The sequence below is a fragment of the Gadus macrocephalus genome, chromosome 2 (genome assembly GCF_031168955.1).
Source record: "Gadus macrocephalus chromosome 2, ASM3116895v1".
In the NCBI taxonomy this organism is placed as follows: Eukaryota; Metazoa; Chordata; class Actinopteri; order Gadiformes; family Gadidae; genus Gadus; species Gadus macrocephalus.
This window is the reverse complement of record NC_082383.1, coordinates 17,114,116-17,139,829: the sequence shown is the minus strand read 5'-3', so window position 1 is coordinate 17,139,829 and position 25,714 is coordinate 17,114,116. Positions and strand designations below refer to the sequence as shown.

At 43.9% G+C, this 25,714-nt stretch overlaps 12 non-coding genes across 12 annotated transcripts; 4 read left to right on the top strand and 8 right to left on the bottom strand.

Moving 5' to 3' along the window:
* Positions 1–946: 946 nt before the first annotated feature.
* On the top strand, positions 947–1,029 carry trnal-cag (transfer RNA leucine (anticodon CAG)). The gene has a single exon. It is a non-coding gene; the product is annotated as a tRNA-Leu (tRNA).
* Positions 1,030–1,808: 779 nt separating this feature from the next.
* Positions 1,809–1,891, top strand: trnal-cag (transfer RNA leucine (anticodon CAG)). The gene has a single exon. It is a non-coding gene; the product is annotated as a tRNA-Leu (tRNA).
* Positions 1,892–3,535: 1,644 nt separating this feature from the next.
* Positions 3,536–3,618, top strand: trnal-cag (transfer RNA leucine (anticodon CAG)). Its single transcript has one exon. It is a non-coding gene; the product is annotated as a tRNA-Leu (tRNA).
* A 2,072-nt stretch (positions 3,619–5,690) lies between these two features.
* trnal-uag (transfer RNA leucine (anticodon UAG)) lies at positions 5,691–5,773 on the top strand. The gene has a single exon. It is a non-coding gene; the product is annotated as a tRNA-Leu (tRNA).
* A 6,039-nt stretch (positions 5,774–11,812) lies between these two features.
* trnal-cag (transfer RNA leucine (anticodon CAG)) lies at positions 11,813–11,895 on the bottom strand. Its single transcript has one exon. It is a non-coding gene; the product is annotated as a tRNA-Leu (tRNA).
* A 7,326-nt stretch (positions 11,896–19,221) lies between these two features.
* Positions 19,222–19,304, bottom strand: trnal-cag (transfer RNA leucine (anticodon CAG)). Its single transcript has one exon. It is a non-coding gene; the product is annotated as a tRNA-Leu (tRNA).
* A 343-nt stretch (positions 19,305–19,647) lies between these two features.
* Positions 19,648–19,730, bottom strand: trnaq-cug (transfer RNA glutamine (anticodon CUG)). The gene has a single exon. It is a non-coding gene; the product is annotated as a tRNA-Gln (tRNA).
* A 2,078-nt stretch (positions 19,731–21,808) lies between these two features.
* On the bottom strand, positions 21,809–21,891 carry trnal-cag (transfer RNA leucine (anticodon CAG)). Its single transcript has one exon. It is a non-coding gene; the product is annotated as a tRNA-Leu (tRNA).
* Positions 21,892–22,234: 343 nt separating this feature from the next.
* trnaq-cug (transfer RNA glutamine (anticodon CUG)) lies at positions 22,235–22,317 on the bottom strand. Its single transcript has one exon. It is a non-coding gene; the product is annotated as a tRNA-Gln (tRNA).
* Positions 22,318–22,660: 343 nt separating this feature from the next.
* trnal-cag (transfer RNA leucine (anticodon CAG)) lies at positions 22,661–22,743 on the bottom strand. Its single transcript has one exon. It is a non-coding gene; the product is annotated as a tRNA-Leu (tRNA).
* A 1,652-nt stretch (positions 22,744–24,395) lies between these two features.
* trnal-cag (transfer RNA leucine (anticodon CAG)) lies at positions 24,396–24,478 on the bottom strand. Its single transcript has one exon. It is a non-coding gene; the product is annotated as a tRNA-Leu (tRNA).
* A 781-nt stretch (positions 24,479–25,259) lies between these two features.
* trnaq-cug (transfer RNA glutamine (anticodon CUG)) lies at positions 25,260–25,342 on the bottom strand. The gene has a single exon. It is a non-coding gene; the product is annotated as a tRNA-Gln (tRNA).
* Positions 25,343–25,714: the final 372 nt, after the last annotated feature.

The window sequence follows — 25,714 nt, the reverse complement described above, 5'->3', positions numbered from 1 at the left end:
TTGTTTTACGGACATTTGAACATACGAGAGCAGTAACCATGATGGCGTTTTTTGTTGAATGATTCGAACGGTCTGATGAAATACGTCAGGATGGCCGAGCGGTCTAAGGCGCTGCGTTCAGGTCGCAGTCTCTTCTGGAGGCGTGGGTTCGAATCCCACTTCTGACATTATATTTGGATCTCGTTGATTGTTATTATCTGTTCAAACTATGTAATATCGAGAACATTTGGAAAAGGTAAGGAGGTTTAAACTCAAAGTGACTGGCTGGCTACTTTGGGGTAGTAGAAAGGGGAAATGAGACGGTTGTCTTTCTGTCTCAATCTTTGTGTGCACGTCCGTGTCTGTGCATTAGTTTATGTAAGTAGTGTAATCCATGTAACTATGGTAAGGTTACAGCACATGGTAGCTGGGGTTTATTATGGGTCCATGTTTTACGGACATTTGTACATACGAGAGCAGTAACCATGATGGCGTTTTGGGTTTATTGATTCGAAGGGTTTGATGCAATACATCAGGATGGTCGAGCGGTCTAAGGCGCTGCGTTCAGGTCGTAGTCTACTCTGGAGGCGTGGGTTCGAATCCCACTTCTGACACTTCATTTTGATCTCTTTGATTGTGATTATCTGTTCAAACTTTGTAATATGGAGAACATTTGGAAAAGGTAAGGAGATTTAAACTCAAAGTGACTGGCTGGCTACTGTGGGGAAGTGGAAATTGTAAATGAGAGGGGTGTCTTTCTGTCTCAATCTGTGTGTGAGTGTGCTCGTGAACCTGCGTGTGTGCATTAGTTAATGTAAGTAGTGGAACCCATGTAACTATGGTAACGTTACAGCGCATGGTAGCTGGGGTTTATTATCGGTCCTTGTTTTACGGACATTTGAACATACGAGAGCAGTAACCATGATGGCGTTTTTTGTTGAATGATTCGAAGGGTCTGATGAAATACGTCAGGATGGCCGAGCGGTCTAAGGCGCTGCGTTCAGGTCGCAGTCTCCTCTGGAGGCGTGGGTTCGAATCCCACTTCTGACATTATATTTGGATCTCGTTGATTGTTATTATCTGTTCAAACTATGTAATATGGAGAACATTTGGAAAAGGTAAGGAGGTTTAAACTCAAAGTGACTGGCTGGCTACTTTGGGGTAGTAGAAAGGGGAAATGAGACGGGTGTCTTTCTGTCTCAATCTTTGTGTGCACGTCCGTGTCTGTGCATTAGTTTATGTAAGTAGTGTAATCCATGTAACTATGGTAAGGTTACAGCACATGGTAGCTGGGGTTTATTATGGGTCCATGTTTTACGGACATTTGTACATACGAGAGCAGTAACCATGATGGCGTTTTGGGTTTATTGATTCGAAGGATTTGATGAAATACATCAGGATTGTTGAGCGGTCTGAGGCGCTGCGTTCAGGTCGTAGTCTACTCTGGAGGCGTGGGTTCGAATCCCACTTCAGACACATCATTTTGATCTCTTTGATTGTGATTATCTGTTCAAACTTTGTAATATGGAGAACATTTGGAAAAGGTAAGGAGATTTAAACTCAAAGTGACTGGCTGGCTACTGTGGGGAAGTGGAAATTGTAATTGAGAGGGGTGTCTTTCTGTCTCAATCTGTGTGTGAGTGTGCTCGTGAACCTGCGTGTGTGCATTAGTTAATGTAAGTAGTGGAACCCATGTAACTATGGTAACGTTACAGCGCATGGTAGCTGGGGTTTATTATCGGTCCTTGTTTTACGGACATTTGAAAATACGAGAGCAGTAACCATGATGGTGTGTTGTGTTTATTGATTCATAGACTAGGTTAAAAAACGTCAGGATGGCCGAGCGGTCTAAGGCGCTGCGTTCAGGTCGCAGTCTCCTCAGGAGGCGTGGGTTCGAATCCCACTTCTGACACTACAATTGGATCTCGTTGTTTGTGATTTTCTGTTCAAACTTTGTAATATGGAGAACATTTGGAAAAGGTATTGAGATTTAAACTCAAAGTTACTGGCTGGCTGCGGTGGGGTAGTGTAAATGGGTAATGAGAGGGGTGTCTTTTTGTCTCAATCTGTGTGTGTGCACGTCCGTGTCTGTGCATTAGTTTATGTAAGTATTGTAATCCATGTAACTATGGTAAGGTTACAGCGCATGGAAGCTGTGGTTTATAATCGGTCCATGTTTTACGGACATTTGAACATACTAGAGCAGTAACCATGATGGTGTGTTGTTTTTATTGATTCGTAGGGTCTGTTACAATACGTTAGGATGGCCGAGCGGTCTAAGGTGTTGCGTTCAGGTCGTAGTCTCCTCTGGAGGCGTGGGTTCGAATCCCACTTCTGACACTTCATTTGGATCTCTTTGATTGTGATTATCTGTTCAAACTTTGTAATATGGAGAACATTTGGAAAAGGTAAGGAGATTTAAACTCAAAGTGACTGGCTGGCTACGGTGGGGTAGTGGAAATTGTAAATGAGAGGGTTGTCTTTCTGTCTCAATCTGTGTGTGAGTGTGCTCGTGAACGTGCGTGTGTGTGCATTAGTTTATGTAAGTAGTGTAACCCATGTAACAATGGTAACGTTACAGCGCATGGTAGCTCGGGTTTATTATCGGTCCTTGTTTTACGGACATTTGAACATACGAGAGCAGTAACCATGATGGCGTTTTTTGTTGAATGATTCGAAGGGTCTGATGATATACGTCAGGATGGCCGAGCGGTCTAAGGCGCTGCGTTCAGGTCGCAGTCTCCTCTGGAGGCGTGGGTTCGAATCTCACTTCTGACATTATATTTGGATCTCGTTGATTGTTATTATCTGTTCAAACTATGTAATATGGAGAACATTTGGAAAAGGTAAGGAGGTTTAAACTCAAAGTGACTGGCTGGCTACTTTGGGGTAGTAGAAAGGGGAAATGAGACGGGTGTCTTTCTGTCTCAATCTTTGTGTGCACGTCCGTGTCTGTGCATTAGTTTATGTAAGTAGTGTAATCCATGTAACTATGGTAAGGTTACAGCACATGGTAGCTGGGGTTTATTATGGGTCCATGTTTTACGGACATTTGTACATACGAGAGCAGTAACCATGATGGCGTTTTGGGTTTATTGATTCGAAGGGTTTGATGTAATACATCAGGATGTTCGAGCGGTCTAAGGCGCTGCGTTCAGGTCGTAGTCTACTCTGGAGGCGTGGGTTCGAATCCCACTTCTGACACTTCAATTTGATCTCTTTGATTGTGATTATCTGTTCAAACTTTGTAATATGGAGATCATTTGGAAAAGGTAAGGAGATTTAAACTCAAAGTGACTGGCTGGCTACTGTGGGGAAGTGGAAATTGTAAATGAGAGGGGTGTCTTTCTGTCTCAATCTGTGTGTGAGTGTGCTCGTGAACCTGCGTGTGTGCATTAGTTAATGTAAGTAGTGGAACCCATGTAACTATGGTAACGTTACAGCGCATGGTAGCTGGGGTTTATTATCGGTCCTTGTTTTACGGACATTTGAACATACGAGAGCAGTAACCATGATGGTGTGTTGTGTTTATTGATTCGTAGACAGGTTAAAAAACGTCAGGATGGCCGAGCGGTCTAAGGCGCTGCGTTCAGGTCGCAGTCTCCTCTGGAGGCGTGGGTTCGAATCCCACTTCTGACACTACAATTGGATGTTGTTGTTTGTGATTTTCTGTTCAAACTTTGTAATATGGAGAACATTTGGAAAAGGTAATGAGATTTTAACTCAAAGTGACTGGCTGGCTGCGGTGGGGTAGTGTAAATGGGTAATGAGAGGTGTGTCTTTTTGTCTCAATCTGTGTGTGTGCACGTCCGTGTCTGTGCATTAGTTTATGTAAGTAGTGTAATCCATGTAACTATGGTAAGGTTACAGCGCATGGAAGCTGTGGTTTATAATCGGTCCATGTTTTACGGACATTTGAACATACTAGAGCAGTAACCATGATGGTGTGTTGTTTTTATTGATTCGTAGGGACTGTTACAATACGTTAGGATGGCCGAGCGGTCTAAGGTGTTGCGTTCAGGTCGTAGTCTCCTCTGGAGGCGTGGGTTCGAATCCCACTTCTGACACTTCATTTGGATCTCTTTGATTGTGATTATCTGTTCAAACTTTGTAATATGGAGAACATTTGGAAAAGGTAAGGAGGTTTAAACTCAAAGTGACTGGCTGGCTACGGTGGGGTAGTGGAAATTGTAAATGAGAGGGTTGTCTTTCTGTCTCAATCTGTGTGTGAGTGTGCTCGTGAACGTGCGTGTGTGTGCATTAGTTTATGTAAGTAGTGTAACCCATGTAACAATGGTAACGTTACAGCGCATGGTAGCTGGGGTTTATTATCGGTCCTTGTTTTACGGACATTTGAACATACGAGAGCAGTAACCATGATGGCGTTTTTTGTTGAATGATTCGAAGGGTCTGATGATATACGTCAGGATGGCCGAGCGGTCTAAGGCGCTGCGTTCAGGTCGCAGTCTCCTCTGGAGGCGTGGGTTCGAATCTCACTTCTGACATTATATTTGGATCTCGTTGATTGTTATTATCTGTTCAAACTATGTAATATGGAGAACATTTGGAAAAGGTAAGGAGGTTTAAACTCAAAGTGACTGGCTGGCTACTTTGGGGTAGTAGAAAGGGGAAATGAGACGGGTGTCTTTCTGTCTCAATCTTTGTGTGCACGTCCGTGTCTGTGCATTAGTTTATGTAAGTAGTGTAATCCATGTAACTATGGTAAGGTTACAGCACATGGTAGCTGGGGTTTATTATGGGTCCATGTTTTACGGACATTTGTACATACGAGAGCAGTAACCATGATGGCGTTTTGGGTTTATTGATTCGAAGGGTTTGATGTAATACATCAGGATGGTCGAGCGGTCTAAGGAGCTGCGTTCAGGTCGTAGTCTACTCTGGAGGCGTGGGTTCGAATCCCACTTCTGACACTTCAATTTGATCTCTTTGATTGTGATTATCTGTTCAAACTTTGTAATATGGAGATCATTTGGAAAAGGTAAGGAGATTTAAACTCAAAGTGACTGGCTGGCTACTGTGGGGAAGTGGAAATTGTAAATGAGAGGGGTGTCTTTCTGTCTCAATCTGTTTGTGAGTGTGCTCGTGAACCTGCGTGTGTGCATTAGTTAATGTAAGTAGTGGAACCCATGTAACTATGGTAACGTTACAGCGCATGGTAGCTGGAGTTTATTATCGGTCCTTGTTTTACGGACATTTGAACATACGAGAGCAGTAACCATGATGGTGTGTTGTGTTTATTGATTCGTAGGCAGGTTAAAAAACGTCAGGATGGCAGAGCGGTCTAAGGCGCTGCGTTCAGGTCGCAGTCTCCTCTGGAGGCGTGGGTTCGAATCCCACTTCTGACACTACAATTGGATCTCGTTGTTTGTGATTTTCTGTTCAAACTTTGTAATATGGAGAACATTTGGAAAAGGTAATGAGATTTTAACTCAAAGTGACAGGCTGGCTGCGGTGGGGTAGTGTAAATGGGTAATGAGAGGGGTGGCTTTTTGTCTCAATCTGTGTGTGTGCACGTCCGTGTCTGTGCATTAGTTTATGTAAGTAGTGTAATCCATGTAACTATGGTAAGGTTACAGCGCATGGAAGCTGTGGTTTATAATCGGTCAATGTTTTACGGACATTTGAACATACCAGAGCAGTAACCATGATGGTGTGTTGTTTTTATTGATTCGTAGGGTCTGTTACAAAACGTTAGGATGGCCGAGCGGTCTAAGGTGTTGCGTTTAGGTCGGAGTCTCCTCTGGAGGCGTGGGTTCGAATCCCACTTCTGACACTTCATTTGGATCTCTTTGATTGTGATTATCTGTTCAAACTTTGTAACATGGAGAACATTTGGAAAAGGTAAGGAGATTTAAACTCAAAGTGACTGGCTGGATACGGTGGGGTAGTGGAAATTGGAAATGAGAGGGGTGTCAATCTGTCTCAATCTGTGTGTGTGCACGTGCATGTGTGTGCATTAGTTCATGTAAGTAGTGTAATCCATGTAACTATGGTAAGGTTACAGAGCATGGTAGCTGGGGTTTATTATCGGTCCTTGTTTTACGAACATTTGAACATACGAGTGCAGTAACCATGATGGTGTGTTGTGTTGATTGATTCGAAGGGAAATGTTGAAATACGTCAGGATGACCGAGCGGTCTAAGGCGCTGCGTTCAGGTCGCAGTCTCCTCTGGTGGCGTGGGTTCGAATCCCACTTCTGACACTACATTAGGATCTCGTTGATTGTGATAATCAGTTCAAACTTTGTAATATGGGGAACATTTGGAAAAGGTAAGGAGATTTAAACTCAAACTGTTGGTGACGGGTGGGGGGGGGACATGTTTGTAGGGGGGGGAACACGTTGTTTGAGGGGGGGGGGGGCACGCTTCTTGAGGGGGGGGACACGCTCGACAACGAGAGTTGGTTTTTATTGAACGCTCGACAACGAGAGTTGCTTTTTATTGAACGAGACTTCAACACGGAACAGCTGCACGAAACGATGGTCACGTCACTCTCGGTGACGGTGTCGACAACAATGTACACACGAACAATGTTAATAGAACAACACACAACCACATAGCATCCCGAACCCATCAACCCCACTTAATCCTAACAACAAAACAAGTTAACAAAAGCCCCATTTGTCAACTGACAACCCCAATTCCCAGAATCCTCCTCCGGAACACGGCGTAGCTTATATTAATCTTTATTATCTGGATGGGAAATGCAATATTTTAGGACAGATACACCATTAAACGCGTTTCTAATGACATTTCTAGCGAGAAATGTACATTTTCCTTACATAATCTTCAGTCAGTGAATGTGTATGATCTTTATTAATCTTTATTATCTGAATGGGAAATGCAATATTTTAGGACCGATTCACCGTTAAACGTGTTTCTAATAACATTTCTAGCGAGAAATATACTTTTTACTTGCATACACAATCACTGACTTGCAGTCAGTGATTGTGTCTGATCTTTAGTTTTATAGTTATTAGGATTTGATCGGCTCGCTCGCATGTTTCAACGTCAGGTTGTTAGGCTGCTTTCGCTAAACTAGCAGCTCACGTGCTTCCTGCGTTTGTGTTATTAAACTGTTACTTTATGTAACTTTTAATGATATCATCTTGTTAGAAACACGTATATCTGAGAGGCAACCCAGTCGCCAAAAGCATACGTTGACAGTGTATGTTTCGTGAACACTGGATTACGTCGCATTTCAACATAAAATAGCGTGTTATACACACACACACGCACACACACGCACACGCACGCACAGACACACACAGACACACAGACACACACACACACACACACACACACACACACACACACACACACACACACACACACACACACACACACACGCACACACACACGCACACGGTGCATTTCGCTGCTAAAACAACAACAAAATATTCCCTCAAATATTATTACTAAAGAACCGTTTTCCAAAGAACGAAATGTAAACCAATGCATTCTGAATGGGAGTGTTTCTCCAATTTTTCCATGCTACACAGAACGAAATGTAAATATGCAAATAAAGACTTTTTTCAACGGGGCTGGTGCCGTCTCCTTTTGACCTTTTGACCCCAGACTTCTGGGGGAATAGCTGAATCAATTCATTAGTCAATCAGAAGCATGTAAATATCTTCCCGGTGGCGTAGGAGGACAAACAAGGTGTCCTTCAACATCTACGCTTCCAGGCGATTACAACGGTTATCGAACGGTTCGAATATGCTCACACATGAGCATATTCGAACATGTTTAATGGTAGTAATTAGCTGTCGAAATTGGAGGCCTTAATCAATAATGAGAAGCTATTGATTTGCTTCCCGATAAAAAATTGTGACAAATGACATGTTATTTAGCATCTACACCTTGAGATGAGTCCAATGACACCAAGCATGACACTCTAGCTAATGGTAACATGTATTTTACATGGTACACCTAGGTCTAGGACATGATCTCGGTGTAGCAAGAGGGCGAGCTTGATCTCATTGGACTCAGCTTAACGTGTAGATGCTAATTAACATGTAATTTGTCAAAAATCTTGCAATCGTCTCGAAACGTAGATGACAAAGGACACCTTGTTTGCCCTGTTGCACGACCGGGAAGATATTTTCATACTTCTAATGGATTGATTCATATTTTAAGGTTCTCGGAGTGAGACTTTAAGCGGCTGCAGCAGAAGTGTTGAGACGAAAGATGATATCAAGACATTAATAGAATATTCCCATTCACATTATGATTCTTCGTCATAACATCCGACCAAACATCCTTTACATTCACCAAGCGAAGATTATGAAAGTCCAGGCCCCCCCTTCCTGCACTCGGGGTCCGACCGGGCCAAGTTTCGGTGCGGGGGTCCCAGTTAGGCCCTAGAATATGGTATTCAAATTTCAGGGCGGTAGGACCTTCCTATCTCAAAAAATATTTTTCCACCACATTCTGAACCATTAGGTCTCGCAGGCAACACTTCTGAAGGGGCTTTGTCCAAATGACAGTCCATTTGGGAAAACTTTTTTTCTCTATGGGCTAGAACTACAAATCTTGGATATGTCGTTCTCGGGGCCCCGGGAAATGTGTGTAAACATTTTAGCATCACTAGCTATCTCGAAAAGGCCGGAAAAGGGGCGTGACCTCCAACAGTACAGTCAATGTACATAAGACAGAAGTTAGTTTCTAGGCCACATTTTTTGCAGGATGGAGGTGTACATTTGTGGCTTAATGTGTGTAGACACAGCTGGCCTGTGGCCACGTCTTTGAAGTCTGGGGTCAAAAGGTCAAAAGGAGCCGGCACCACGCCGCCTATGAGATAACAAAAAGTGAATCTGTATTTCTCTCATAACATTTTGTCATTATTGAAGAGAGGCCTGATTCTCAGATATGCATGTTGGACTGTTAGGGTATAGGTCTGGGAAGAACTTCAGGCCAAAATCTTGCAAGCGAGCCGCTGGGTGCAGGTGCAACGAGATGGAGCACTTGCTGAGTCATTTCCTGTAGGGCTGGAGCCACAGGTTGAAGCGTATGCGTCCTTTGAAACCCCCTTTGATATATAAGAGACCCCAAGGTACAGTTTACTGAAATGTTCTCGCCTCAGTCACCTATTGCATCACTTCCTTTAGGGCTTCGGCCTCCTAATTGATCATTGTAGTATAATTGAATGCCCTCTTTCATATTATATGATACTTCCACCACTGGGACGTGGCAACAACTCTCCAAATCCATATGGGGAGGGGGGGGGGGATGCTTTTGGACAGTAGGGGTGTACACTAGACATAAATAGGAAGCAAACTCAGGAGAAGGAATGACCTCTCACAAATATTTATTGAATAAATTGTTTCAAATAACCCTGCCTCGTTAAATCAATGAACTTGGTGTTTTGCTTTCAAAAATAGGTTATAGAAGAAGTCTAAACTGCAGAAAATAAAAACATCCAAGCTGCCTTTTAAGGATACCTCGGAATATCTGTCTATTTTTTAACCGTCGGACCCCAGTTTACGACAAAAACAACACAATTTACGGCAGCTCCTTTGCCGCGTGGTTTCTAGAGCCATGTAAGGATTAGAGGGGGCGGTCGATAGCAACCACCATAGCAACCATGACAGTCAAGTGACTGGATGCAGCCCCGTTGAAAAAAATGGGGCTGCATCACTCAGGAGATTAATGATATTTAAATTATTATGACCATGAAGTCTTTATTTGCATGGGTTTACATTTCGTTCTGTGTAGCATGGAAAAATCGGAGAAACACTCCCATTCAGAATGCATTGGTTTACATTTCGTTCTTTGGAAAACGGTTCTTTAGTAATAATATTTGAGGGAATATTTTTTTTGTTGTTGTTTTAGCAGCGAAATGCACCGTGTGCGTGCGTGTGTGTGTGTGTCTGTGTCTGTGTGTCTGTGCGTGCGTGTGTGTGTGTGTGTATAACACGCTATTTTATGTTGAAATGCGACGTAATCCAGTGTTCACGAAACGTACACTGTCAACGTATGCTTTTGGCGACTGGGTTGCCTCTCAGATATACATGTTTCTAACAAGATGATATCATTAAAAGTTACATAAAGTAACAGTTTAATAACACAAACGCAGGAAGCACGTGAGCTGCTAGTTTAGCGAAAGCAGCCTAACAACCTGACGTTGAAACATGCGAGCGAGCCGATCAAATCCTAATAACTATAAAACTAAAGATCAGACACAATCACTGACTGAAGATTATGCAAGTAAAAAGTATATTTCTCGCTAGAAATGTTATTAGAAACACGTTTAACGGTGAATCGGTCCTAAAATATTGCATTTCCCATTCAGATAATAAAGATTAATAAAGATCATACACATTCATTGACTGAAGATTATGTAAGGAAAATGTACATTTCTCGCTAGAAATGTCATTAGAAACGCGTTCAATGGTGTATCTGTCCTAAAATATTGCATTTCCCATTCAGATAATAAAGATTAATATAAGCTACGCCGTGTTCCGGGGCCGCGGGGGATTCTGGGAATTGGGGTTGTCAGTTGACAAATGGGGCTTTTGTTAACTTGTTTTGTTGTTAGGATTAAGTGGGGTTATGGGTTCGGGATGTTATGTGGTTGTGTGTTGTTCTATTAACATTGTTCGTGCGTTCATTGTTGTCGACACCGTCACCGAGAGTGACGTGACCATCGTTTCGTGCAGCTGCTCCGTGTTGAAGTCTCGTTCAATAAAAACCAACTCTCGTTGTCGAGCGTTCAATAAAAACCAACTCTCGTTGTCGAGCGTGTCCCCCCCCTCAAGAAACGTGCCCCCCCCCCCCCTCAAACAACGTGTTCCCCCCCCTACAAACGTGTCCCCCCCCCCCCCCTCAAACAACGTGTTCCCCCCCCTACAAACGTGTCCCCCCCCCCCCCCCGTCACCAACAGTGTACCTCCCCCCCCCCCCCGTCGACAATCGTGTCCACAATCTGGCACGAAACCCGTGAAACCCAAACCGCGAAACCCGCCTCCAGAGCGGCACGCGTGGATACTGTAGGTATAACACGCTGTTTTTACGTTGTAATAGTACGTATCCAGTGTTCATGGAAACGTACACCGTCAACGTATTTTCTTGGCGACTGGGTTGCATGGTTACTGCTCTCGTATGTTCAAATGTCCGTAAAACAAGGACCGATAATAAACCCCAGCTACCATGCGCTGTAACGTTACCATAGTTACATGGGTTACACTACTTACATAAACTAATGCACACACACGCACGTGCACACACACAGATTGAGACAAAAAGACACCCCTCTCATTACCCATTTACACTACCCCACCGCCGCCAGCCAGTCACTTTGAGTTTAAATCTCATTACCTTTTCCAAATGTTCTCCATATTACAAAGTTTGAACAGAAAATCACAAACAACGAGATCCAATTGTAGTGTCAGAAGTGGGATTCGAACCCACACCTCCAGAGGAGACTGCGACCTGAACGCAGCGCCTTAGACCGCTCGGCCATCCTGACGTATTGTATCAGACCCTTCGAATCAATCAACACAACACACCATCATGGTTACTGCTCTCGTATGTTCAAATGTCCGTAAAACAAGGACCGATAATAAACCACAGCTTCCATGCGCTGTAACCTTACCATAGTTACATGGATTACACTACTTACATAAACTAATACACAGACACTGACGTGCACACAAAGATTGAGACAGAAAGACACCCGTCTCATTTCCCCTTTCTACTACCCCAAAGTAGCCAGCCAGTCACTTTGAGTTTAAACCTCCTTACCTTTTCCAAATGTTCTCCATATTCCATAGTTTGAACAGATAATAACAATCAACGAGATCCAAATATAATGTCAGAAGTGGGATTCGAACCCACGCCTCCAGAGGAGACTGCGACCTGAACGCAGCGCCTTAGACCGCTCGGCCATCCTGACGTATTGTATCAGACCCTTCGAATCAATCAACAAAAAACGCCATCATGGTTACTGCTCTCGTATGTTCAAATGTCCGTAAAACAAGGACCGATAATAAACCCCAGCTACCATGCGCTGTAACGTTACCATAGTTACATGGGTTACACTACTTACGTAAACTAATGCACACACACGCACGTTTACGAGCACACGCACACACAGATTGAGACAGAAAGACACCCCTCTCATTTCCAATTTCCACTACCCCCCCGTAGCCAGCCAGTCACTTTGAGTTTAAATCTCCTTACCTTTTCCAAATGTTCTCCATGTCACAAAGTTTGAACAGATAATCACAATCAACGAGAGCCAAATGTAATGTCAGAAGTGGGATTCGAACCCACACCTCCAGAGGAGACTGCGACCTGAACGCAGCGCCTTAGACCGCTCGGCCAACCTGACGTATTGCAACAGAACCTTCGAATCAATCAACACAACACACAATCATGGTTACTGCTCTCGTATGTTCAAATGTCCGTAAAACAAGGACCGATAATAAACCCCAGCTACAATGCGCTGTAACGTTACCATAGTTACATTGGTTACACTACTTAGGTAAACTAATGCACACACACGCACGTTTACGAGCACACGCACACACAGATTGAGACAGAAAGACACCCCTCTCATTTCCTATTTCCACTACCCCACCGTAGCCAGCCAGTCACTTTGAGTTTAAATCTCCTTACCTTTTCCAAATGTTCTCCATGTTACAAAGTTTGAACAGATAATCACAATCAACGAGAGCCAAATGAAGTGTCAGAAATGGGATTCGAACCCACGCCTCCAGAGGAGACTGCGACCTGAACGCAGCGCCTTAGACCGCTCGGCGATCCTGACGTATTATATCAGACCCTTCGAATCAATCAACGCAACACACCATCATGGTTACTGCTCTCGTATGTTCAAATGTCCGTAAAACAAGGACTGATAATAAACAACAGCTTCCATGCGCTGTAACCTTACCATAGTTACATGGATTACACTACTTACATAAACTAATGCACAGACACGGACGTGCACACACGCAGATTGAGACAAAAGACACCCCTCACATTACCCATTTACACTACCCCACCGCAGCCAGCCAGTTTAAATCTCATTACCTTTTCCAAATGTTCTCCATATTACAAAGTTTGAACAGAAAATCCCAAATGTTCTCCATATTACAAAGTTTGAACAGAAAACCCCACGCCTCCAGAGGAGACTGCGACCTGAACGCAGCGCCTTAGACCGCTCGGCCATCCTGACGTATTTCATCAGACCCTTTGAATCAATCAACAAAAAATGCCATCATGGTTACTGCTCTCGTATGTTCAAATGTCCGTAAAACAAGGACCGATAATAAACCCCAGCTACCATGCGCTGTAACGTTACCATTGTTACATGGGTTACACTACTTACATAAACTAATGCACACACACGCACGTTTAAGAGCACACGCACACACAGATTGAGACAGAAAGACACCCCTCTCATTACCCTTTTACACTACCCCACCGCAGCCAGCCAATCATTTTGAGTTTAAATCTCCTTACCTTTTCCAAATGTTCCCCATATTACAAAGTTTGAACAGAAAATTACAAACAACAAGATCCAATTGTAGTGTCAGAAGTGGGATTCGAACCCATGCCTCCAGACGACACTGCGACCTGACCGCAGCTCCTTAGACCGCGCAGCCATCCTGACCTTATTTTAACATAGTCTACGAATCAATAAACACAACACAGACCCTTCGAATCAATCAACAAAAAACGCCATCATGGTAACTGCTCTCGTATGTTCAAATGTCCGTAAAACAAGGACCGATAATAAACCCCAGCTACCATGCGCTGTAACGTTACCATAGTTACATGGGTTACACTACTTACGTAAACTAATGCACACACACACACGTTTACGAGCACACGCACACACAGATTGAGACAGAAAGACACCCGTCTCATTTCCCCTTTCTACGACCCCAAAGTAGCCAGCCAGTCACTTTGAGTTTAAACCTCCTTACCTTTTCCAAATGTTCTCCATATTACATAGTTTGAACAGATAATAACAATCAACGAGATCCAAATATTATGTCAGAAGTGGGATTCGAACCCACGCCTCCAGGGGAGACTGCGACCTGAACGCAGCGCCTTAGACCGCTCGGCCATCCTGACGTAATTCAACAGACCCTTCGAATCAATCAACAAAAAACGCCATCATGGTTACTGCTCTCGTATGTTCAAATGTCCGTAAAACAAGGACCGATAATAAACCCCAGCTACCATGCGCTGTAACGTTACCATAGTTACATGGGTTACACTACTTACGTAAACTAATGCACACACACGCACGTTTACGAGCACACGCACACACAGATTGAGACAGAAAGACACCCCTCTCATTTCCAATTTCCACTACCCCACCGTAGCCAGCAAGTCACTTTGAGTTTAAATCTCCTTACCTTTTCCAAATGTTCTCCATGTCACAAAGTTTGAACAGATAATCACAATCAACGAGAGCCAAATGTAATGTCAGAAGTGGGATTCAAACCCACGCCTCCAGTGGAGACTGCGACCTGAACGCAGCGCCTTAGACCGCTCGGCCATCCTGACGTATTGCATCAGACCTTTCGAATCAATCAACACAACACACCATCATGGTTACTGCTCTCGTATGTTCAAATGTCCGTAAAATAAGGACCGATAATAAACCCCAGCTACCATGCTCTGTAACCTTACCATAGTTACATGGGTTACACTACTTATATTAACTAATGCACGCACGCAGGTTCACGAGCACACTCACACACGGATTGAGACAGAACGACACCTCTCTCATTTCCAATTTCCACTACCCCACCGTAGCGAGCTGGTCACTTTGAGTTTAAATCTCCTTACCTTTTCCAAATGTTCTCCATGTTACAAAGTTTGAACAGATAATCACAATCAACGAGAGCCAATTGTAATGTCAGAAGTGGGATTCGAACCCACGCCACCAGAGGAGACTGCGACCTGAACGCAGCGCCTTAGACCGCTCGGCCATCCTGACGAATTGCAACAGACCCTTCGAATCAATCAACACAACACACCATCATGGTTACTGCTCTCGTATGTTCAAATGTCCGTAAAATAAGGACCGATAATAAACCCCAGCTACCATGCTCTGTAACCTTAACATAGGTTACACTACTTAGATTAACTAATGCACACAAGCAGGTTCACGACCACACTCACACACGGATTGAGACAGAAAGACACCTCTCTCATTTCCAATTTCCACTACCCGACAGTAGCGAGCCAGTCACTTTCAGTTTAAATCTCCTTACCTTTTCCCAATGTTCTCCATATTACAAATATTGAACAGATAATCACAATCAACGAGAGCCAATTGTAATGTCAGAAGTGGGATTCGAACCCACGCCACCAGTGGAGACTGCGACCTGAACGCATCACCTGAGACCGCTCGGCCATCCTGACGTCTTACATCAGACCCTTCAAATCAATAAACACAACACGCCATCATGGTTACTACTCTCGTATGTTCAAATGTCCGTAAAACAAGGACCGATAATAAACCACAGCTACAATGCGCTGTAACCTTACCATAGTTACATGGATTACACTACTTAGGTAAACTAATGCACAGACACGGACGTGCACACACGCAGATTGAGACAAAAGACACCCCTCACATTACCCATTTACACTACCCCACCGCAGCCAGCCAGTTTAAATCTCATTACCTTTTCCAAATGTTCTCCATATTACAAAGTTTGAACAGAAAATCCCAAATGTTCTCCATATTACAAAGTTTGAACAGAAAACCCCACGCCTCCAGAGGAGACTGCGACCTGAACGCAGCGCCTTAGACCGCTCGGCCATCCTGACGTATTTCATCAGACCCTTTGAATCAATCAACAAAAAATGCCATCATGGTTACTGCTCTCGTATGTTCAAATGTCCGTAAAACAAGGACCGATAATAAACCCCAGCTACCATGCGCTGTAACGTTACCATTGTTACATGGGTTACACTACTTACATAAACTAATGCACACACACGCACGTTTACGAGCACACGCACACACAGATTGAGACAGAAAGACAACCCTCTCATTTCCAATTTCCACTACCCCACCGTAGCCAGCCAGTCACTTTGAGTTTAAATCTCCTTACCTTTTCCAAATGTTCTCCATGTTACAAAGTTTGAACAGATAATCACAATCAACGAGAGCCAAATGAAATGTCAGAAGTGGGATTCGAACCCACGCCTCCAGAGGAGACTGCAACCTGAACGCAGCGCCTTAGACCGCTCGGCCATCCTGCCGTTTTGTATCAGCCCCTTCGAATCAATCAACGCAACACACCATCATGGTTACTGCTCTCGTATGTTCAAATGTCCGTAAAACAAGGACCGATAATAAACCACAGCTTCCATGCGCTGTAACCTTACCATAGTTACATGGATTACACTACTTACATAAACTAATGCACAGACACGGACGTGCACACACACAGATTGAGACAAAAAGACACCCCTCTCATTACCCTTTTACACTACCCCACCGCAGCCAGCCAATCATTTTGAGTTTAAATCTCCTTACCTTTTCCAAATGTTCCCCATATTACAAAGTTTGAACAGAAAATTACAAACAACAAGATCCAATTGTAGTGTCAGAAGTGGGATTCGAACCCATTCCTCCAGACGACACTGCGACCTGACCGCAGCTCCTTAGACCGCGCGGCCATCCTGACCTTTTTTTAACCTAGTCTACGAATCAATAAACACAACACAGACCCTTCGAATCAATCAACAAAAAACGCCATAATGGTTACTGCTCTCGTATGTTCAAATGTCCGTAAAACAAGGACCGATAATAAACCCCAGCTACCATGCGCTGTAACGTTACCATAGTTACATGGGTTACACTACTTACGTAAACTAATGCACACACACACACGTTTACGAGCACACGCACCCACAGATTGAGACAGAAAGACACCCGTCTCATTTCCCCTTTCTACGACCCCAAAGTAGCCAGCCAGTCACTTTGAGTTTAAACCTCCTTACCTTTTCCAAATGTTCTCCATATTACATAGTTTGAACAGATAATAACAATCAACGAGATCCAAATATTATGTCAGAAGTGGGATTCGAACCCACGCCTCCAGGGGAGACTGCGACCTGAACGCAGCGCCTTAGACCGCTCTGCCATCCTGACGTAATTCAGCAGACCCTTCGAATCAATCAACAAAAAACGCCATCATGGTTACTGCTCTCGTATGTTCAAATGTCCGTAAAACAAGGACCGATAATAAACCCCAGCTACCATGCGCTGTAACGTTACCATAGTTACATGGGTTACACTACTTACGTAAACTAATGCACACACACGCACGTTTACGAGCACACGCACACACAGATTGAGACAGAAAGACACCCCTCTCATTTCCAATTTCCACTACCCCACCGTAGCCAGCCAGTCACTTTGAGTTTAAATCTCCTTACCTTTTCCAAATGTTCTCCATGTCACAAAGTTTGAACAGATAATCACAATCAACGAGAGCCAAATGTAATGTCAGAAGTGGGATTCCAACCCACGCCTCCAGAGGAGACTGCGACCTGAACGCAGCGCCTTAGACCGCTCGGCCATCCTGACGTATTGTATCACACCCTTCGAATCAATCAACACAACACACCATCATGGTTACTGCTCTCGTATGTTCAAATGTCCGTAAAACAAGGACCGATAATAAACCCCAGCTACCATGCGCTGTAACATTACCATTGTTACATGGGTTACACTACTTACATAAACTAATGCACACACACGCACGTTTACGTGCAGACGCACACACAGATTGAGACAGAAAGACACCCCTCTCATTTACAATTTCCACTACCCCACAGTAGCCAGCCAGTCACTTTGAGTTTAAATCTCCTTACCTTTCCCAAATGTTCTCCATATTACAAAGTTTGAACAGATAATCACAATCAAAGAGATCCAAATGAAGTGTCAGAAGTGGGATTCAAACCCACGCCTCCAGAGGAGACTACGACCTGAACTCAGCGGCTTGGACCTCTCTGCCATCCTGATGTATTACATCAAACCCTTTGAATCAATAAACCCAAAACGCCATCATGGTTACTGCTCTCGTATGTTCAAATGTCCGTAAAACATGGACCCATAATAAACCCCAGCTACCATGTGCTGTAACCTTACCATAGTTACATGGATTACACTACTTACATAAACTAATGCACAGACACGGACGTGCACACACACAGATTGAGACAAAAAGACACCCATCTCATTACCCTTTTACACTACCCCACCGCAGCCAGCCAATCATTTTGAGTTTAAATCTCCTTACCTTTTCCAAATGTTCCCCATATTACAAAGTTTGAACTGATAATCACAAACAACGAGATCCAATTGTAGTGTCAGAAGTGGGATTCGAACCCACGCCACCAGAGGAGACTGCGACCTGAACGCAGCGCCTTAGACCGCTCGGCCATCCTGACGAATTTCAACATCTCCCTTCGAATCAATCAACACAACACACCATCATGGTTACTGCACTCGTATGTTCAAATGTTCGTAAAACAAGGACCGATAATAAACCCCATCTACCATGCTCTGTAACCTTACAATAGTTACATGGATTACACTACTTACATGAACTAATGCACACACATGCACGTGCACACACACAGATTGAGACAGATTGACACCCCTCTCATTACCAATTTCCTCTACCCCACCGTAGCCAGCCAGTCACTTTGAGTTTAAACCTCCTTACCTTTTCCAAATGTTCTCCATATAACATAGTTTGAACAGATAACAACAATCAACGAGATCCAAATATTATGTCAGACGTAGGATTCGAACCCACGCCTCCAGAGGAGACTGCGACCTGAACGCAGCGCCTTAGACCACTCTGCCATCCTGACGTATTACATCAGACCCTTCGAATCAATCAACAAAAAACGCCATCATGGTTACTGCTCTCGTATGTTCAAATGTCCGTAAAACAAGGACCGATAATAAACCCCAGCTACCATGCGCTGTAACGTTACCATTGTTACATGGGTTACACTACTTACATAAACTAATGCACACTCACGCACGTTTACGAGCACACGCACACTCAGATTGAGACAGAAAGACACCCCTCTCATTTCCAATTTCCACTACCCCACCGTAGCCAGCCAGTCACTTTGAGTTTAAATCTCCTTACCTTTTCCAAATGTTCTCCATGTTACAAAGTTTGAACAGATAATCACAATCAACGAGAGCCAAATGAAATGTCAGAAGTGGGATTCGAACCCACGCCTCCAGAGGAGACTGCGACCTGAACGCAGCGCCTTAGACCGCTCGGCCATCCTGACATTTTTTAACCTAGTCTACGAATCAATCAACAAAAAACGCCATCATGGTTACTGCTCTCGTATGTTCAAATGTCCGTAAAACAAGGACCGATAATAAACCCCAGCTACCATGCGCTGTAACGTTACCATTGTTACATGGGTTACACTACTTACATATACTAATGCACACACACGGACGTGCACACAAAGATTCAGACAGAAAGACACCCGTCTCATTTCCCCTTTCTACTACCCCAAAGTAGCCAGCCAGTCACTTTGAGTTTAAACCTCCTTACCTTTTCCACATGTTCTTCATATTACAATGTTTGAACAGTTAGTCACAATCAAAGAGATCCAAATGAATTGTCAGAAGTGGGATTCTAACCCACGCCTCCAGAGGAGACTGCGACCAGAACGCAGCGCCTTCGACCGCTCGTCCATCCTGACGTTTTTTAACATTGTCTACGAATCAATAAACACAACACACCATCATGGTTACTGCTCTCGTATGTTCAAATGTCCGTAAAACATGGACCCATAATAAACCCCAGCTACCATGTGCTGTAACCTTACCATAGTTACATGGATTACACTACTTACATAAACTAATGCACAGACACGGACGTGCACACAAAGATTGAGACAGAAAGACACCCGTCTCATTTCCCCTTTCTACTACCCCAAAGTAGCCAGCCAGTCACTTTGAGTTTAAACCTCCTTACCTTTTCCAAATGTTCTCCATATTACATAGTTTGAACAGATAATAACAATCAACGAGATCCAAATATATTGTCAGAAGTGGGATTCAAACCCACGCCTCCAGTGGAGACTGCGACCTGAACGCAGCGCCTTAGACCGCTCGGCCATCCTGACGTATTGCATCAGACCCTTCGAATCAATCAACAAAAAACGCCATCATGGTTACTGCTCTCGTATGTTCAAATGTCTGTAAAACAAGGACCGATAATAAACCCCAGCTACCATGCGCTGTAACGTTACCATTGTTAGATGGGTTACACTACTGACATAAACTAATGCACAAACACACGCACGTTTACGAGCACACGCACACACAGATTGAGACAGAAAGACAACCCTCTCATTTCCATTTTCCACTACCCCACCGTAGCCAGCCAGTCACTTTGAGTTTAAATCTCCTTACCTTTTCCAAATGTTCTCCATGTTACAAAGTTTGAACAGATAATCACAATCAACGAGAGCCAAAAGAAATGTCAGAAGTGGGATTCGAACCCACGCCTCCAGAGGAGACTGCGACCTGAACGCAGCGCCTTGGACCGCTCGGCCAACCTGACGTTTTGTATCAGACCCTTCAAGTCAAACAACGCAACACACCATCATGGTTACTGCTCTCGTATGTTCAAATGTCCGTAAAACATGGACCCATAATAAACCCCAGCTACCATGTGCTGTAACCTTACCATAGTTACATGGATTACACTACTTACATAAACTAATGCACAGACACGGACGTGCACACACACAGATTGAGACAAAAAGACACCCATCTCATTACCCTTTTACACTACCCCACCGCAGCCAGCCAATCATTTTGAGTTTAAATCTCCTTACCTTTTCCAAATGTTCCCCATATTACAAAGTTTGAACTGATAATCACAAACAACGAGATCCAATTGTAGTGTCAGAAGTGGGATTCGAACCCACGCCACCAGAGGAGACTGCGACCTGAACGCAGCGCCTTAGACCGCTCGGCCATCCTGACGAATTTCAACATTTCCCTTCGAATCAATCAACACAACACACCATCATGGTTACTGCACTCGTATGTTCAAATGTTCGTAAAACAAGGACCGATAATAAACCCCATCTACCATGCTCTGTAACCTTACAATAGTTACATGGATTACACTACTTACATGAACTAATGCACACACATGCACGTGCACACACACAGATTGAGACAGATTGACACCCCTCTCATTACCAATTTCCTCTACCCCACCGTAGCCAGCCAGTCACTTTGAGTTTAAACCTCCTTACCTTTTCCAAATGTTCTCCATATAACATAGTTTGAACAGATAACAACAATCAACGAGATCCAAATATTATGTCAGACGTGGGATTCGAACCCACGCCTCCAGAGGAGACTGCGACCTGAACGCAGCGCCTTAGACCGCTCTGCCATCCTGACGTATTACATCAGACCATTCGAATCAATCAACAAAAAACGCCATCATGGTTACTGCTCTCGTATGTTCAAATGTCCGTAAAACAAGGACCGATAATAAACCCCAGCTACCATGCGCTGTAACGTTACCATTGTTACATGGGTTACACTGCTTACATAAACTAATGCACACTCACGCACGTTTACGAGCACACGCACACTCAGATTGAGACAGAAAGACACCCCTCTCATTTCCAATTTCCACTACCCCACCGTAGCCAGCCAGTCACTTTGAGTTTAAATCTCCTTACCTTTTCCAAATGTTCTCCATGTTACAAAGTTTGAACAGATAATCACAATCAACGAGAGCCAAATGAAATGTCAGAAGTGGGATTCGAACCCACGCCTCCAGAGGAGACTGCGACCTGAACGCAGCGCCTTAGACCGCTCGGCCATCCTGACGTTTTTTAACCTAGTCTACGAATCAATCAACAAAAAACGCCATCATGGTTACTGCTCTCGTATGTTCAAATGTCCGTAAAACAAGGACCGATAATAAACCCCAGCTACCATGCGCTGTAACGTTACCATTGTTACATGGGTTACACTACTTACATATACTAATGCACACACACGGACGTGCACACAAAGATTCAGACAGAAAGACACCCGTCTCATTTCCCCTTTCTACTACCCCAAAGTAGCCAGCCAGTCACTTTGAGTTTAAACCTCCTTACCTTTTCCACATGTTCTTCATATTACAATGTTTGAACAGTTAGTCACAATCAAAGAGATCCAAATGAATTGTCAGAAGTGGGATTCTAACCCACGCCTCCAGAGGAGACTGCGACCAGAACGCAGCGCCTTCGACCGCTCGTCCATCCTGACGTTTTTTAACATTGTCTACGAATCAATAAACACAACACACCATCATGGTTACTGCTCTCGTATGTTCAAATGTCCGTAAAACATGGACCCATAATAAACCCCAGCTACCATGTGCTGTAACCTTACCATAGTTACATGGATTACACTACTTACATAAACTAATGCACAGACACGGACGTGCACACAAAGATTGAGACAGAAAGACACCCGTCTCATTTCCCCTTTCTACTACCCCAAAGTAGCCAGCCAGTCACTTTGAGTTTAAACCTCCTTACCTTTTCCAAATGTTCTCCATATTACATAGTTTGAACAGATAATAACAATCAACGAGATCCAAATATATTGTCAGAAGTGGGATTCGAACCCACGCCTCCAGTGGAGACTGCGACCTGAACGCAGCGCCTTAGACCGCTCGGCCATCCTGACGTATTGCATCAGACCATTCGAATCAATCAACAAAAAACGCCATCATGGTTACTGCTCTCGTATGTTCAAATGTCTGTAAAACAAGGACCGATAATAAACCCCAGCTACCATGCGCTGTAACGTTACCATTGTTAGATGGGTTACACTACTGACATAAACTAATGCACAAACACACGCACGTTTACGAGCACACGCACACACAGATTGAGACAGAAAGACAACCCTCTCATTTCCATTTTCCACTACCCCACCGTAGCCAGCCAGTCACTTTGAGTTTAAATCTCCTTACCTTTTCCAAATGTTCTCCATGTTACAAAGTTTGAACAGATAATCACAATCAACGAGAGCCAAAAGAAATGTCAGAAGTGGGATTCGAACCCACGCCTCCAGAGGAGACTGCGACCTGAACGCAGCGCCTTAGACCGCTCGGCCAACCTGACGTTTTGTATCAGACCCTTCAAATCAAACAACGCAACACACCATCATGGTTACTGCTCTCATATGTTCAAATGTCCGTAAAACAAGGACCGATAATAAACCACAGCTTCCATGCGCTGTAACCTTACCATAGTTACATGGATTACACTACTTACATAAACTAATGCACAGACACGGACGTGCACACACACAGATTGAGACAAAAAGACACCCATCTCATTACCCTTTTACACTACCCCACCGCAGCCAGCCTATCATTTTGAGTTTAAATCTCCTTACCTTTTCCAAATGTTCCCCATATTACAAAGTTTGAACTGATAATCACAAACAACGAGATCCAATTGTAGTGTCTGAAGTGGGATTCGAACCCACGCCACCAGAGGAGACTGCGACCTGAACGCAGAGCCTTAGACCGCTCGGCCATCCTGACGAATTTCAACATTACCCTTCGAATCAATCAACACAACACACCATCATGGTTACTGCACTCGTATGTTCAAATGTTCGTAAAACAAGGACCGATAATAAACCCCAGCTACCATGCTCTGTAACCTTACAATAGTTACATGGATTACACTACTTACATGAACTAATGCACACACATGCACGTGCACACACACAGATTGAGACAGATTGACACCCCTCTCATTACCAATTTCCTCTACCCCACCGTAGCCAGCCAGTCACTTTGAGTTTAAACCTCCTTACCTTTTTCAAATGTTCTCCATATAACATAGTTTGAACAGATAACAACAATCAACGAGATCCAAATATTATGTCAGACGTGGGATTCGAACCCACGCCTCCAGAGGAGACTGCGACCTGAACGCAGCGCCTTAGACCGCTCTGCCATCCTGACGTATTACATCAGACCCTTCGAATCAATCAACAAAAAACGCCATCATGGTTACTGCTCTCGTATGTTCAAATGTCCGTAAAACAAGGACCGATAATAAACCCCAGCTACCATGCGCTGTAACGTTACCATTGTTACATAGGTTACACAACTTACATAAACTAATGCACACTTACGCACGTTTACGAGCACACGCACACTCAGATTGAGACAGAAAGACACCCCTCTCATTTCCAATTTCCACTACCCCACCGTAGCCAGCCAGTCACTTTGAGTTTAAATCTCCTTACCTTTTCCAAATGTTCTCCATGTTACAAAGTTTGAACAGATAATCACAATCAACGAGAGCCAAATGAAATGTCAGAAGTGGGATTCGAACCCACGCCTCCAGAGGAGACTGCGACCTGAACGCAGCGCCTTAGACCGCTCGGCCATCCTGACGTTTTTTAACCTAGTCTACGAATCAATCAACAAAAAACGCCATCATGGTTACTGCTCTCGTATGTTCAAATGTCCGTAAAACAAGGACCGATAATAAACCCCAGCTACCATGCGCTGTAACGTTACCATTGTTACATGGGTTACACTACTTACATAAACTAATGCACACACACGCACGTTTACGTGCAGACGCACACACAGATTGAGACAGAAAGACACCCCTCTCATTTCCAATTTCCACTACCCCACCGTAGCCAGCCAGTCACTTTGAGTTTAAATCTCCTTACCTTTTCCAAATGTTCTCCATATTACAAAGTTTGAACAGATAATCACAATCAAAGAGATCCAAATGTAGTGTCAGAAGTGGGATTCGAACCCACGCCTCCAGGGGAGACTGCGACCTGAACGCAGCGCCTTAGACCGCTCGGCCATCCTGACTTATTTCATCAGACCCTTCGAATCAATAAACACAACACACCATCATGGTTACTGCTCTCGTATGTACAAATGTCCGTAAAACATGGACCCATAATAAACCCCAGCTACCATGTGCTGTAACCTTACCATAGTTACATGGATTACACTACTTACATAAACTAATGCACAGACACGGACGTGCACACAAAGATTCAGACAGAAAGACACCCGTCTCATTTCCCCTTTCTACTACCCCAAAGTAGCCAGCCAGTCACTTTGAGTTTAAACCTCCTTACCTTTTCCACATGTTCTTCATATTACAATGTTTGAACAGTTAGTCACAATCAAAGAGATCCAAATGAATTGTCAGAAGTGGGATTCTAACCCACGCCTCCAGAGGAGACTGCGACCAGAACGCAGCGCCTTTGACCGCTCGTCCATCCTGACGTTTTTTAACATAGTCTACGAATCAATAAACACAACACACCATCATGGTTACTGCTCTCGTATGTTCAAATGTCCGTAAAACATGGACCCATAATAAACCCCAGCTACCATGTGCTGTAACCTTACCATAGTTACATGGATTATACTACTTACATAAACTAATGCACAGACACGGACGTGCACACAAAGATTGAGACAGAAAGACACCCGTCTCATTTCCCCTTTCTACTACCCCAAAGTAGCCAGCCAGTCACTTTGAGTTTAAACCTCCTTACCTTTTCCACATGTTCTTCATATTACAATGTTTGAACAGTTAGTCACAATCAACGAGATCCAAATATAATGTCAGAAGTGGGAATCGAACCCACGCCT